Genomic DNA, 11,531 nt, shown 5'->3' with positions numbered 1-11,531 from the left:
GGGGACGAGAGAGTGAGGGAGTGAGAGTGAAGGGAGAGAGTGAGGAGAGGAGGTGAGAGATTGAGGGAAGAGAGGGAGTGTGAGGGGGAGAGAGAGTGAGGGAGAGTGTGAGGGGACACAGTGTCAGAGGGGGAGAGAGAGTGAGGGGGAGAGGGAGATTGTGAGGGGGAGAGAGAGAGTAAGATGGAGAGAGAGTGAAGGGGAGGGGGAGTGCAAGAGGGAGAGTGTGTCAGAGGGGGAGAGAGTGTGAGGGGGAGAGGGAGATTGTGAGGGGGAGAGAGAGAGTAAGATGGAGAGAGAGTGAAGGGGAGGGGGAGTGCAAGAGGGAGAGTGTGTCAGAGGGCAAGAAAGAGTGAGGGGGAGAGAGAGAGGGGAAGAGAGAGAGTGAGGGGGAGGGAGAGTGAGGGGGAGAGAGGGTGTGAGGGGAACAGAGAGGCGGGAGAGAGAGTTAGAGGGGAGAGAGAGAGAGTGAGTGGGGAGAGAGAGTGAGATGGAAAGAGAGTGAAGGGGAGGGGGAGTGTGAGGGGAACAGAGAGGAGGGAGAGAGAGTGAGAGGGGAGACAGTGAGGGAGAGAGAGTGAGGGTGGAGAGAGAGTGAGGGCTGAGGGAGAGTGAAGGTTAGGGGAGAGTGAGTGAGGGGTGAGAGAGTGAGCGGGAGAGAGCGTGAGTGAGGGGGTAGAGTGTAGGGGTGGGGGAGAGAGAGTGTGTGAGGGGGAGAGAGAGAGTGAGTAGGGAGAGAGAGAGTGAGTGGGGAGAGAGAGAGTGAGTGGGGAGAGAGAGAGAGAGAGAGTGTGAGGGGGAGAGTGAGGGGGTTGAGAAAGTGAGGGAGAGAGAGAGAGTGAGGGGGAGAGATTGGAGAGAGAGAGAGAGAGAGAGAGTGAGGGGGATACAGAGAGTGTGACAGTGAGGGGGAGGGCGAGAGAGTGAGGGAGAGAGAGAGCGAGGGGGGAGAGAGTGAGGGGGAGAGAGAGAGAGTGAGGGTGAGAGAGTGGGGGAGGGAGAGAATGGGGGAGAGAGTGATGGGGAGAGTGTGAAGGGGGAAGAGAGTGAGAGGGGGAGAGAGTGAGGGTGAAGGGGAGAGAGAGTGAGGGTGAAGGGGAAAGAGTGTGAGGGGGAGAGAGTCGGGGAGAATGTGAAGGGGGAGAGAGAAAGTGGGGATTAGAGAGGGAGAAAATATAGGGGGAGAGAGTGTGAGGGAGGAGAGTGAGGGAGAGAGAGTGTGAGGGGCAGAGGGCAAGAGAGTGAGGAGGAAGACAGTGAGGGGGAGAGAGAATGAGGGTGAGAGAGTGGGGAGGGGAGGGTGGGAGTGGGAGGGAGAAATTGAGGGGGAGGGAGAGAGAGGGGGAGGAAGAGAGTAAAGGGGAGGCAGAGTGGGTACGAGAGAGTGAGGGAGTGATAGTGAGGGGGAGAGGAGGAGAGAGGTGAGAGATTGAGGGAAGAGAGGAAGAGTGAGGGGAGAGAGAGTAAGGGAGAGTGTGAGGGGACAGCGTGTCAGAGGGAGAGAGAGTGAAGGGGAGAGGGAGAGTGAGGGGGAGAGAGAGTGTGAGGGGGAGAGAGAGTGTGAGGGGGGAGAGAGTGAGAGGGGAGAGAGAGTGAGAGGGGAGAGAGAGTGAGAGGGGAAAGAGAGAGTGAGAGGGGAGAGAGAGAGTGAGAGGGGAGAGAGAGAGGGAGTGAGAGGGGAGAGCGTGAGATGGAGAGAGAGTGAGGGGTATAGAGAGTAAGGTGGAGAGAGTGAGGGAGAGAGAGTGAGGGCTGAGAGAGAGTGAAGGGTAGGGGGAGAGTGAGCGGGAGAGAGAGAGAGTGAGGGGGTAGAGTGCAGGGAGAGAGAGTGAGGGGGTAGAGTGCAGGGGGTGGGAGTGAGGGAGAGAGGGGGAGGAGAGAGAGTGAGTGGGGAGAGAGAGTGTGAGGAGGAGAGTGGGGAGAGAGAGCGTGAGGGGGAGAGTGGGGAGAGAGAGTGTGAGGGGGGAGAGTGGGGAGAGAGAGTGAGGGGGTCGAGAGAGTGAGGGGGTCGAGAGAGTGAGGGGGTCGAGAGAGTGATGGGGGAGAGTTTGGAGAGAGAGTGAGGGGGATGGTTTGGAGAGAGAGTGTGAGGGGGGGACAGAGAGTGTGACAGTGAGGGGAGAGAGGGAGTGAGGGGAGAGAGAGAGTGAGGGTGGAGAGTGAGAGTGAGGGAGAGAGAGCGAGGGGGGGGAGTGTGAAGGGGGAGCGAGTGTGAAGGGGGGAGCGAGTGAGAGGGAGAGAGAGTGAAGGGGGGAGAGAGTGAGAGGGAGAGAGAGTGAGGCGGGGAGAGTGAAAGGGAGAGAGAATGAGGGGGAGAATGTGAAGGGGAGAGAGAAAATGGGGATTAGAGAAGGAGAGAGTGAGTGAGGGGGAGAGAGAATAACGGTGAGAGAGGGGGAGGGAGAGAGTGAGGGGGAGGCAGAGGGTGGGGACGAGAGAGTGATGGGACGAGAGAGTGACGGGATAAGAGAATGAGAAGAGAGAGAGAGTGAGGCGAGGAGAGGAGGAGAGAGGTGAGAGATTGAGGGAAGAGAGGGTGTGTGAGGGAGAGAGTGTGAGGGGGGAGAGAGAGTGTGGGGGAGAGAGAGTGAAGGGGAGAGTGCGGGGGGAGAGAGAGAGGATGTGAGTGAGGGGGAGAATGTGAAGGGGAGAGAGAAAGTGAGGGGGTTAGGGGGAAGAGTGAGGGGAGGGGGAGAGAGGAGGAGAACCGTGAGGGGGAGAGAGAGAGTGTGAGGCGGAGAGAGTGGTGTGGGTGGAGAGAGAGAGGGGTGAGGGTGAAGGGGGGAGAGTGAATGAGTGAGGGGAGAGTGCGAGGGGGAAGTGAGGGGGAGAGAGAGTGAGGGAGAGTGAGGGGAAGGGAGAGAGAGTAGGGGGGAAAGAGAATGAGGGAGAAGAGAATGTGAGGGGGAGAGAGAGTCGGAGAGAGATTGAGGAGGAGAGAGAGTGAGGGGGAGAGAGAAAGTGGAGAGAGAGTGAGGGGGGAGAGGGTGAGGGGAAGAGTATAAGGGAATGGAGAGAGAGGGAAGAGTGAGGGTGGGGGAGAGTGAGGGGTAGTGTGTGAGTGGAGAGTGAGGGGGGGAAGAGAGAGGGGGAGAGTGAATGGAGAGAGAGGGGGGCAGAGTGAGGGGGATGAGAGGGGGAAAGGGTCAAGGGAGAGAGGGTGAGGGGAGAGAGTGAAGGGGAGAGTGTCGGGGGAGAGAGTGTGAGGGGAAGGGTGGGGGCAGAGAGAGTGAGGGGAGAGAGGGGGAGAGAGGGTGAGGGGAGAGGTGGAGTGAGGGGAGAGAGAGAGGGTGAGCAGGTGATAGTGAGGGAGTGATGGGAGAGATGGGGAGAGAGTGAGCGGGAGGGGACACGGGGAGCGTGAGTGGGGGGAGAGACAGAATGAGGGAGAGAGTGAAAGGGGACATGGGAGAGTGCGGGGGTGAGGGGGATACAGGGTGAGGGTCATGGGATGGGGAAGGGCGATCATGGGGAACGGTGGGGTTGGGGTTCATGGAGGGATGGGGTGAGTAAGACGCAAGGTGGTCTCGGGATCGGAAGGATAGTGTAGTGGGTGATGGGAGTGGGGGTTGTGAGGGGATCGGGTGGGGCCGGGAGTTTAATGGAGGGTGCAGTCTGGGTTGGGGAGAGATAGGCATGCGGATGGAGATGAGAACGAGGGAGCGGAAGGGGAAGAGGAAGGTTTGTGGAGAAGCAGAGAAGGTGATCGTGGCGGGTGGAGAAAGTCCCATGAGGAGCGGAGATTCCAGGAGAGAACAGAATCTGGGAAATAATCCCAGAGTCACAAGGCGCTGGGAAAGAGGTCGATTAGAGGGGCTGGAAATCAGTGGGGGGGGGGGTGGGGGGGGAAGCGCAGGAATCAGCATCTCAATGAGGAGGGGGATTGAGACCTCGACAGAAGGACTCACAGGGTCTTGTGAGGAATTGGAGGATCCAAAATTGCCCCTTTTTTGATCAGCCAGAAGCACCCACTACTCAGTCGACAAGGTGGCGACTGTCATGTATTTAACTGTCATTGTAACCCATGTATAAACTGACTGGTTGTATACTGTGAGAACACTGACCACTAGGTGGTGAACATGTGGGAGACACTCCTAACCTAGTCTTTCAGGTATAAAAGGGGAAGCTCCACCCACCTTCATCATTTCAGTGCTGGAATAAAGTTGCTGGTCACAGAGTGACCTCTCAAGCATGGACCTCGTGTGCATTTGTACTGTATAGTAAGGACATATCATTGGCGACGAGAAACTGGGCTTTAAACCACGCGAGCATGGCCGCTAGCAGCACAGACGAGAGATACTGTGTTGGTGATGATTGGGATGATTTTATTGAGAGACTACAGCAAAGTTTCGTCACTAAGGAATGGCTGGGACAGGATTCGGCCGACAAGTGCAGGGCTCATCTCCTGACGGTTTATGGGTCCAGGACGTACTCCCTGATGAAGGACCTTCTAGTGGCAGAGAAGCCGGCAGACAAGACTTTTGAAGAGCTCAGTAAGATGATCGGGGAACACTTTAAACCGGCGAGCAGCATGCACATGGCGAGACACCGGTTTTACACGCACCGACGGCGAGAAGGGCAAAGCGTTCCAGACTTCGTGGCAGACCTCCGGCGACTGGCGAGCCTATGTAAGTTTCCAGATGCATGCAGAGTGGAGATGCTGCGAGATTTTTTTATTGAGGGCATCGGGCACGCTGGGGTTTTCAGGAAACTGATTGAGACCAAAGACTTGACCCTGGAAACGGCGGCTCTGATAGCCCAGACATTTATCTCAGGGGAGGAAGAGACCAGAATGATGTTTGACAAAAATCTTGGTTTAAATGCAGCAAATGGACAGGGAGTCAACATTGTTAACGCGGCACACAGTTCCCCAGGCAGACAGGGGCAATCAGACATGCCCGAGCATGTAGTCGAATCCAAAGGGGGAATTCAACAGAGACAATGGCGAGCTGAACGGCGATTCATGTCATTGCAAGGGACAATGCGGCCAGTAATGGGGCCATCAACACCTGTCAATGGTGCGCTTAAAAACAGTTACACAGACAGTCAGAGACGATCGACTGGTAATGGACCTTTTGTTTCCAACAACGGCTCATGTTGGAGGTGTGGAGGCAAACACACAGCCAGAGCTTGCAGGTATCAGCAATATACCCGCAGAAATTGCAACGTCAGCGGTCACTTGGTGCGTATGTGCAGGAAGCCTGCAGCCAGGTTGATGTACGAGGAGGACGGGCCCGATGTAAGCCCTACGGGGCCAAATGGATACTGGGGGAAATCGCTGGAAGCTGAAGTTCAGCGAGTTCATGTGGAGCACATAGACAGTTCATACACTAGGACGCTACTGATAATGATGAAAGTGCTCCTCAATGGCATCCAAGTATCAATGGAGCTAGACACAGGGGCCAGCCAGTCCCTGATGAGTATCAAACAGTTCGACAAGTTGTGGGCGTCCAAGGCCAGGAGGCCAAAATTATTGCCGATAGACGCACAGCTACGGACATATACAAAGGAGATAATTCCAGTGCTAGGCAGCGCCACGGTAGTTGTGATCCACAAAGATTTGGAAAACAGGTTGCCACTCTGGATTGTTCCGGGGAACGGTCCCGCACTACTGGGGAGGAGTTGGCTGGCTGTCATGAACTGGAAATGGGGCGATGTCAATGCAATTTCTTCTGTGGAGCGAATATCATGCTCACAGGTCCTGGACAAATTTGACTCACTATTTCAGCCCGGCATTGGCACTTTCATGGGGACCAAGGTAGTGATTCACATAAACCCGGACGCCAGGCCAGTACACCACAAGGCCAGAGCGGTGCTGTACATGATGCGGGAAAAGATAGAAGGTGAATTGGACCACCTGCTGAGGGAAGGCATCATCTCGCCAGTCGAATTCAGTGACTGGGCGAGCCCGATTGTGCCAGTGCTCCAAGGCGGATGGGCCGGTCAGGATATGTGGTGATTACAAGGCCACCATCAATCGGGTGTCACTCCAAGACCAGTACCCGCTACCGAGAGCGGAGGACCTCTTCGCGACGCTATCCAGTGGAAAACTTTTTTCAAAATTGGACCTAACCTCAGCTTACATGACCCAGGAGCTGGCAAGTGAGTCAAAGAAGCTGACCACCATCGCGACACACAAGGGGTTGTTTGAGTACAACAGATGTCCGTTTGGGATTCGCTCGGCCGCCGCGATCTTTCAACGCAATATGGAAAGCCTCCTCAAGTCGATTCCAAGGACAGTGGTTTTTCAAGACGACATCCTCATCACGGGTTGTGATACTGAAGAACACCTCCACAACCTGGAGGAGGTGCTACGCAGACTGGACCGGGTAGGTCTGCGACTGAAAAAGGCGAAGTGCATCTTCCTAGCTCCAGAGGTAGAATTCCTGGGGATGAGGGTAGCAGCAGATGGGATCAGACCTACTGCGCCCAAAACAGAAGCGACCCAGAGAGCACCCAGACCTCGTAACATGATGGAGCTGCGTTCGTTCCTGGGGCTCCTGAACTATTTTGGTAACTTTCTTCCCAAATTGAGCACGCTGTTAGAGCCACTACACGTGCTCCTACGCAAAGGTCGCGAATGGGTCTGGGGGGACAGCCAGGAAAGGGCTTTTAATAGAGCACGCAATTTGTTATGTTCCAACAAACTGTTAACGCTATATGACCCGTGTAAGAAACTTGTTTTAATGTGCAACGCGTCGTCCTATGGGGTCGGGTGTGTGTTGCAGCATGTTAATGCCAAGGGTCAGTTACAGCAGGTAGCTTATGCCCACGCAGAACGGGGCTACGGGATGCTAGAAAAGGAAGCGCTTGCGTGTGTATATGCTGTAAAAAAAAAAATGCACCAGTACCTGTTCGGCAGGAAATTTGTGCTGGAGACAGATCACAAAACCCTAGCGTCCCTTTTGGCCGACAACAAGGCCATAAATGCAAATGCATCAGCCCGCATACAGAGGTGGGCACTCACGTTAGCCGCCTATGACTACACAATTCAGCACAGACTGGGCACTGAAAACTGCGCCGATGCACTCAGCAGGATCCCACTAGCCACCACCGAGGGGGCAACCGAGCATGCTGCTGAGATGGTCATGGCTGTGGAAGCTTTCGAAAGCGAAGGCTCACCCGTGACAGCCCGTCCCATCAAAGTCTGGACAAATAGAGGCATGCCCTGTGGAATTCAAACCATTTCACAGGCACAAGGATGAACTCTCGATTCAGGCCAATTGCCTACTATGGGGAAACCGAATAGTCATGCCCCAGATGGGCAGAGAGATGTTCATCAGAGAACTCCACAATGAGTACCCGGGCATTGTCATGATGAAGGCAATTGCCAGGTGGCCAGGGATAGATGCAGACCTGGAACTTTGTGTTCGCAGGTGCAACACTTGCGCCCAGCTGGGCAATGCGCCCAGGGAAGCCTCCCCTTAGCCCCTGGTCCTGGCCCGCCAAGCCATGGTCACGCATCCATGTGGACTACGCAGGTCCTTTCATGGGAAAAATGTTTTTGGTTGTCGTAGATGCCTACTCCAAATGGATCGAGGGTAACATTCTCAATTCAAGCACATCCTCGGCCACGGTAGAAAGTCTACGGGCAATGTTCACCACCCATGGTCTACCTGACATCTTGGTCAGTGACAATTGCCCATGCTTTACAAGCAGGAATTTCAGGACTTCATGGCAGAAAATGGCATCAACCATGTCAGAACGGCACCATTCAAGCCGGCCTCAAACGGCCAGGCGGAACGAGCAGTGCAGATAATCAAACGGGATGCTCAGAATCCAAAGGGGTTCCCTACAAAGTCGCTTATCACGCCTCCTGTTGGCCAATAGATCCCGACCACACTCACTCACCCGGGTCCCACCCGCAGAGCAGCTAATGAAAAGGACGCTCAAAACCAGGTTATCCCTTATACACCCCACCATGAAACAAATTGTGGAGAGCAGGCGCCAGTCACAAATTGACTACCATGACGGGAATGCGAAGGCACGATGTATTGATGTCAATGACCCTGTCTTTGTTCTCAACTACATTGCAGGGCCCAAATGGCTCACAGGCACTGTGATTGCCAAAGAGGGGAATAGGATTCTGGTAGTTAAACTTACCAGTGGACAAATCTGCCGCAAACACGTGGATCAAACTAAAAGGAGGTTCAGCAACCCCATAGAAGAAGCAGAGGAAGAACACAATGTAGAGTTCACTCCTCCACAAGTGACCGAACACCGGAACCAAGTGGAGGAGAGCCCAGTCACTGTGGGCAGTCCGGACAGGCCTGAGGCACCGCAAACAGCAGACACTCAGGCCAGCGCCCAACAACCGGAGCCCCAACTCAGGTGTTCTACAAGGGAGCGTAAACCACCAGAGACTTAACCTGTGATCCCAATAAGACTTTGGGGGGAGGTGATGTCATTAACTGTCATTGTAACCCATGTATAAACTGACTAGTTGTACACTGTGAGAACATTGACCACTAGGTGGTGAACTTGTGGGAGACACTCTTAACCTGGTCTTTCAGGTATAAAAGGGGAAGCTCCACCCACCTTCATCACTTCAGTGTTGGAATAAAAGTTGCTGGTCACAGAGTGACCTTCTCTCGAGCATGGGCCTCATGTGCATTGTATAGTAAGGACATATCACCGACCTTTGAGAAATCGCCCTCCTTTATGTTTGTGGCTACCACCCGCCTGTGTTCCTGCCCCGTCGGGCACTCGCCGACCCCTAGCCGACTGGCAGCAACCCCCTGTCCGCCCCGCGTGGGGGAAAATGCCCGCTTTAAAAATTTTTCTTTCTGGGGGTTGGTGAAGCCGGGCTGTGGCGGGCCAGAAGTCGGTGGGGAATGGAGCAGAACACGGCGAGAGCTCTGTGCCCCCGACAGCTTTCCCCCCCCCCGGCGGGAAGCTGCTTGTGGCTGGGCGGCCCGTCCGCCCTTAAAGGGGAGGGCGCACTGCCGCGACCACCATTTTGTTTAACTGGTCTTACGTCGGCCCGACAATTGCGGCCACCGCTTTGAAACCCTCCCTGGTGGCCCAGTGGGCGTTTACGCAGAGCTCGCAGTGGCCCTCCCCTTTAACTGAAGGGCAATTCGGACCCCAGAGTCTTTGGATGAGGTCTGGTCGTCCCCAATCCCACCCAACTCGTTTCTAACTCCTCCCCACAATATACATGTCGTTTAATTGCTTCAACTTTTTCCTTTTTCACTGAACTAATTTCTTTTATCTTGTCTCCATTCCTTCCTCCCTTATCCAGCCACTTACCTCTGCAACTCTTTCGCTGCTCTCAGCCAATTGACGATTTCAGGATCTCTGTCCTCATGGGGCGCACAGTCCATTCGCACCTCCGTCTCTCACTTTGATTGTCTCCTTGAACAGCAGCCCAGCAATTCCCCAAACACAATCTTCCCTCCTCCTTATTGTGAACAACTTTGGTTTTAACTGCACCCAAATAAGTGGTATCAGCATTGTTCCCAGCTATCCCTGTCTTTTTCCCTTCTCCAGCCCGACAACTCTCCGAGATCTCTGCGCTCCTCCAATTCTGGCCTCTTGCGCATCCCTGATTTTCATCGCTCCACCATTGGTGGCCCTGCCTTCAGCTGTCTCAGCCACAAGCTCTGGAATTCCCTCCCTGAACCTCTCCATCTCCCTTGCTTCCTTTAAAATGCATCTTAAAACCTCTTTGACCAAGCTTTTGGTCACCTGTCCTGATATCTCTTTGCGTAGCTCGTGTCAGATTTGTCTGATAACGCTCATGTGAAGCGCTTTGGGACATTTTGCTACGATAAAGGTGCTAGATAAATACAGGTTGTTGTTATTATACACATAGCAACGTGCGGCGGCATACCACTGCAGGGAGCAGCGCGTGCTGCTGCAGGAGGGCGACGGCTGCGAGGCCAGGTCGCTGACTGCAGTGCGGGCAGGCACAGCAGGAGGGGCGAAGGAGCGGTGAGAGTTTGTCGAGGGAAGGAACCCGGGGCCCAGGAGAGGTGTGAATCTGGGGCCCAGGAGAGGTGTGAATCTGGGGCCCAGAAGAGGCGAGGGCCCCGGGGCAGCACGGGCCAGCCCACACTGCGATATGTGCGCGCGCTCGGTCTGTGCAGCAGAGCTGGTCTCCAGTTAGTCTTGGGTAACCCTTGCCACTGGACCAAGACCTAGCTCTGTCGAGCCCGTGTGGTGGCTGGTGTGCAACGGTCACCCCACGTTAAAAAATCCACGCACAGGCATCTTCCACCCTTCAGAATGTAGTTCGGGATCTGGAATATTAGGTCCTTCATTGAAACACCTGTGAACTCATCTCTTTTTGGCGTGGAAGCAAGTGACCCTCACTTTGAAGGACTGCCTATGATGATGATGATATATACATTGAACACTCTTTGTTCCAATTTTACTCAGCACTCCTCTCGAACTCTCCTTCCAATATGGTAATGACTCTGTTGGTGCTGTTTCCAGCTCTCATCCCATCCAGATAATTTCATAAACTCTGATTCCCACCCATTATGTGGTCCATCACCTTTCTTAACTTCTCTCTCTATCTTTGGCAATAGACGTTCCACAGACATTGATTACCAGTTCATTGACTCCTACATCTACCCACATCCTTCCTGTAATGACTTGATTTATCTCAGTTTCACCACCTCCTTCACATCATCGCTCAGGACTCTACCTTTTGGACTAGACCTTCTGAAATCTTTTTTCCTTGGGTGAGTAATCCGCTCAGCAGTGGTCAACAGGTCCCTTGATCAGGTCCAGTCAATTCTCATGCGTTTGGTTCGTAGGGCATTTGGAAACCTTTTTGCCACAAAATCAAGACTAACATATTCTGCCTTTGCCGAGGTACTGCTGCCTGTGTCTAACATTTAATCCAATTGCCATAAATTGCACATTGCCCTTTACATAGGCTCAGACTGCTTTGACTTTCACATAATAGGCTTGTTAGCAAAATTAAAGCCCATGGGATTAAAGGGATAACATTGGCAAAGGGATAAAAAACAGAGAGTAGTGGTGAACGGTTTTTTAGACTGGAGGGAGGTAGCTTGTGGTGTTCCCAGGGTCAGTATTAGGACCACTGCTCTTTTGATATCTATTAATAACCTGGACTTATTTGACCCCATATCCGCAGCATAACTAAGACCGCCTATTTCCACCTCCGTAACATCGCCCCTCTCCGCCCTTGCCTCAGATCATCCGCTGCTGAAGCCCTCATCCATGCATTTGTTACCTCTAGGCTTGACTATTCCAACGCACTCCTGGCTGGCCTTCCACATTCTACCCTACGTAAACTTGAGGTCATCCAAAACTTGGCTGCCCATGTCCTAACTCACACCAAGTCCCACTCACCCATCACCCCCTGTGCTCGCTGATCTACATTGGCTCTCGGTTAAGCAACGCCCCGATTTCAAAATTCTCATCCTTGTTTTCAAATCCCTCCATGGCCCTCGCCCCTCCTTATCTCTGTAATCTCCTCCAGCCCCACAACCCCCTCAATCTGCGCTCTTCTAATTCTGCCCTCTTGAGCATCCCTGATTATAATCGCTCAACCA

The sequence above is a fragment of the Pristiophorus japonicus genome, chromosome 24 (assembly GCF_044704955.1).
Source record: "Pristiophorus japonicus isolate sPriJap1 chromosome 24, sPriJap1.hap1, whole genome shotgun sequence".
Lineage (NCBI taxonomy): Eukaryota > Metazoa > Chordata > Chondrichthyes > Pristiophoridae > Pristiophorus > Pristiophorus japonicus.
This window is presented reverse-complemented; position numbering follows the sequence as displayed.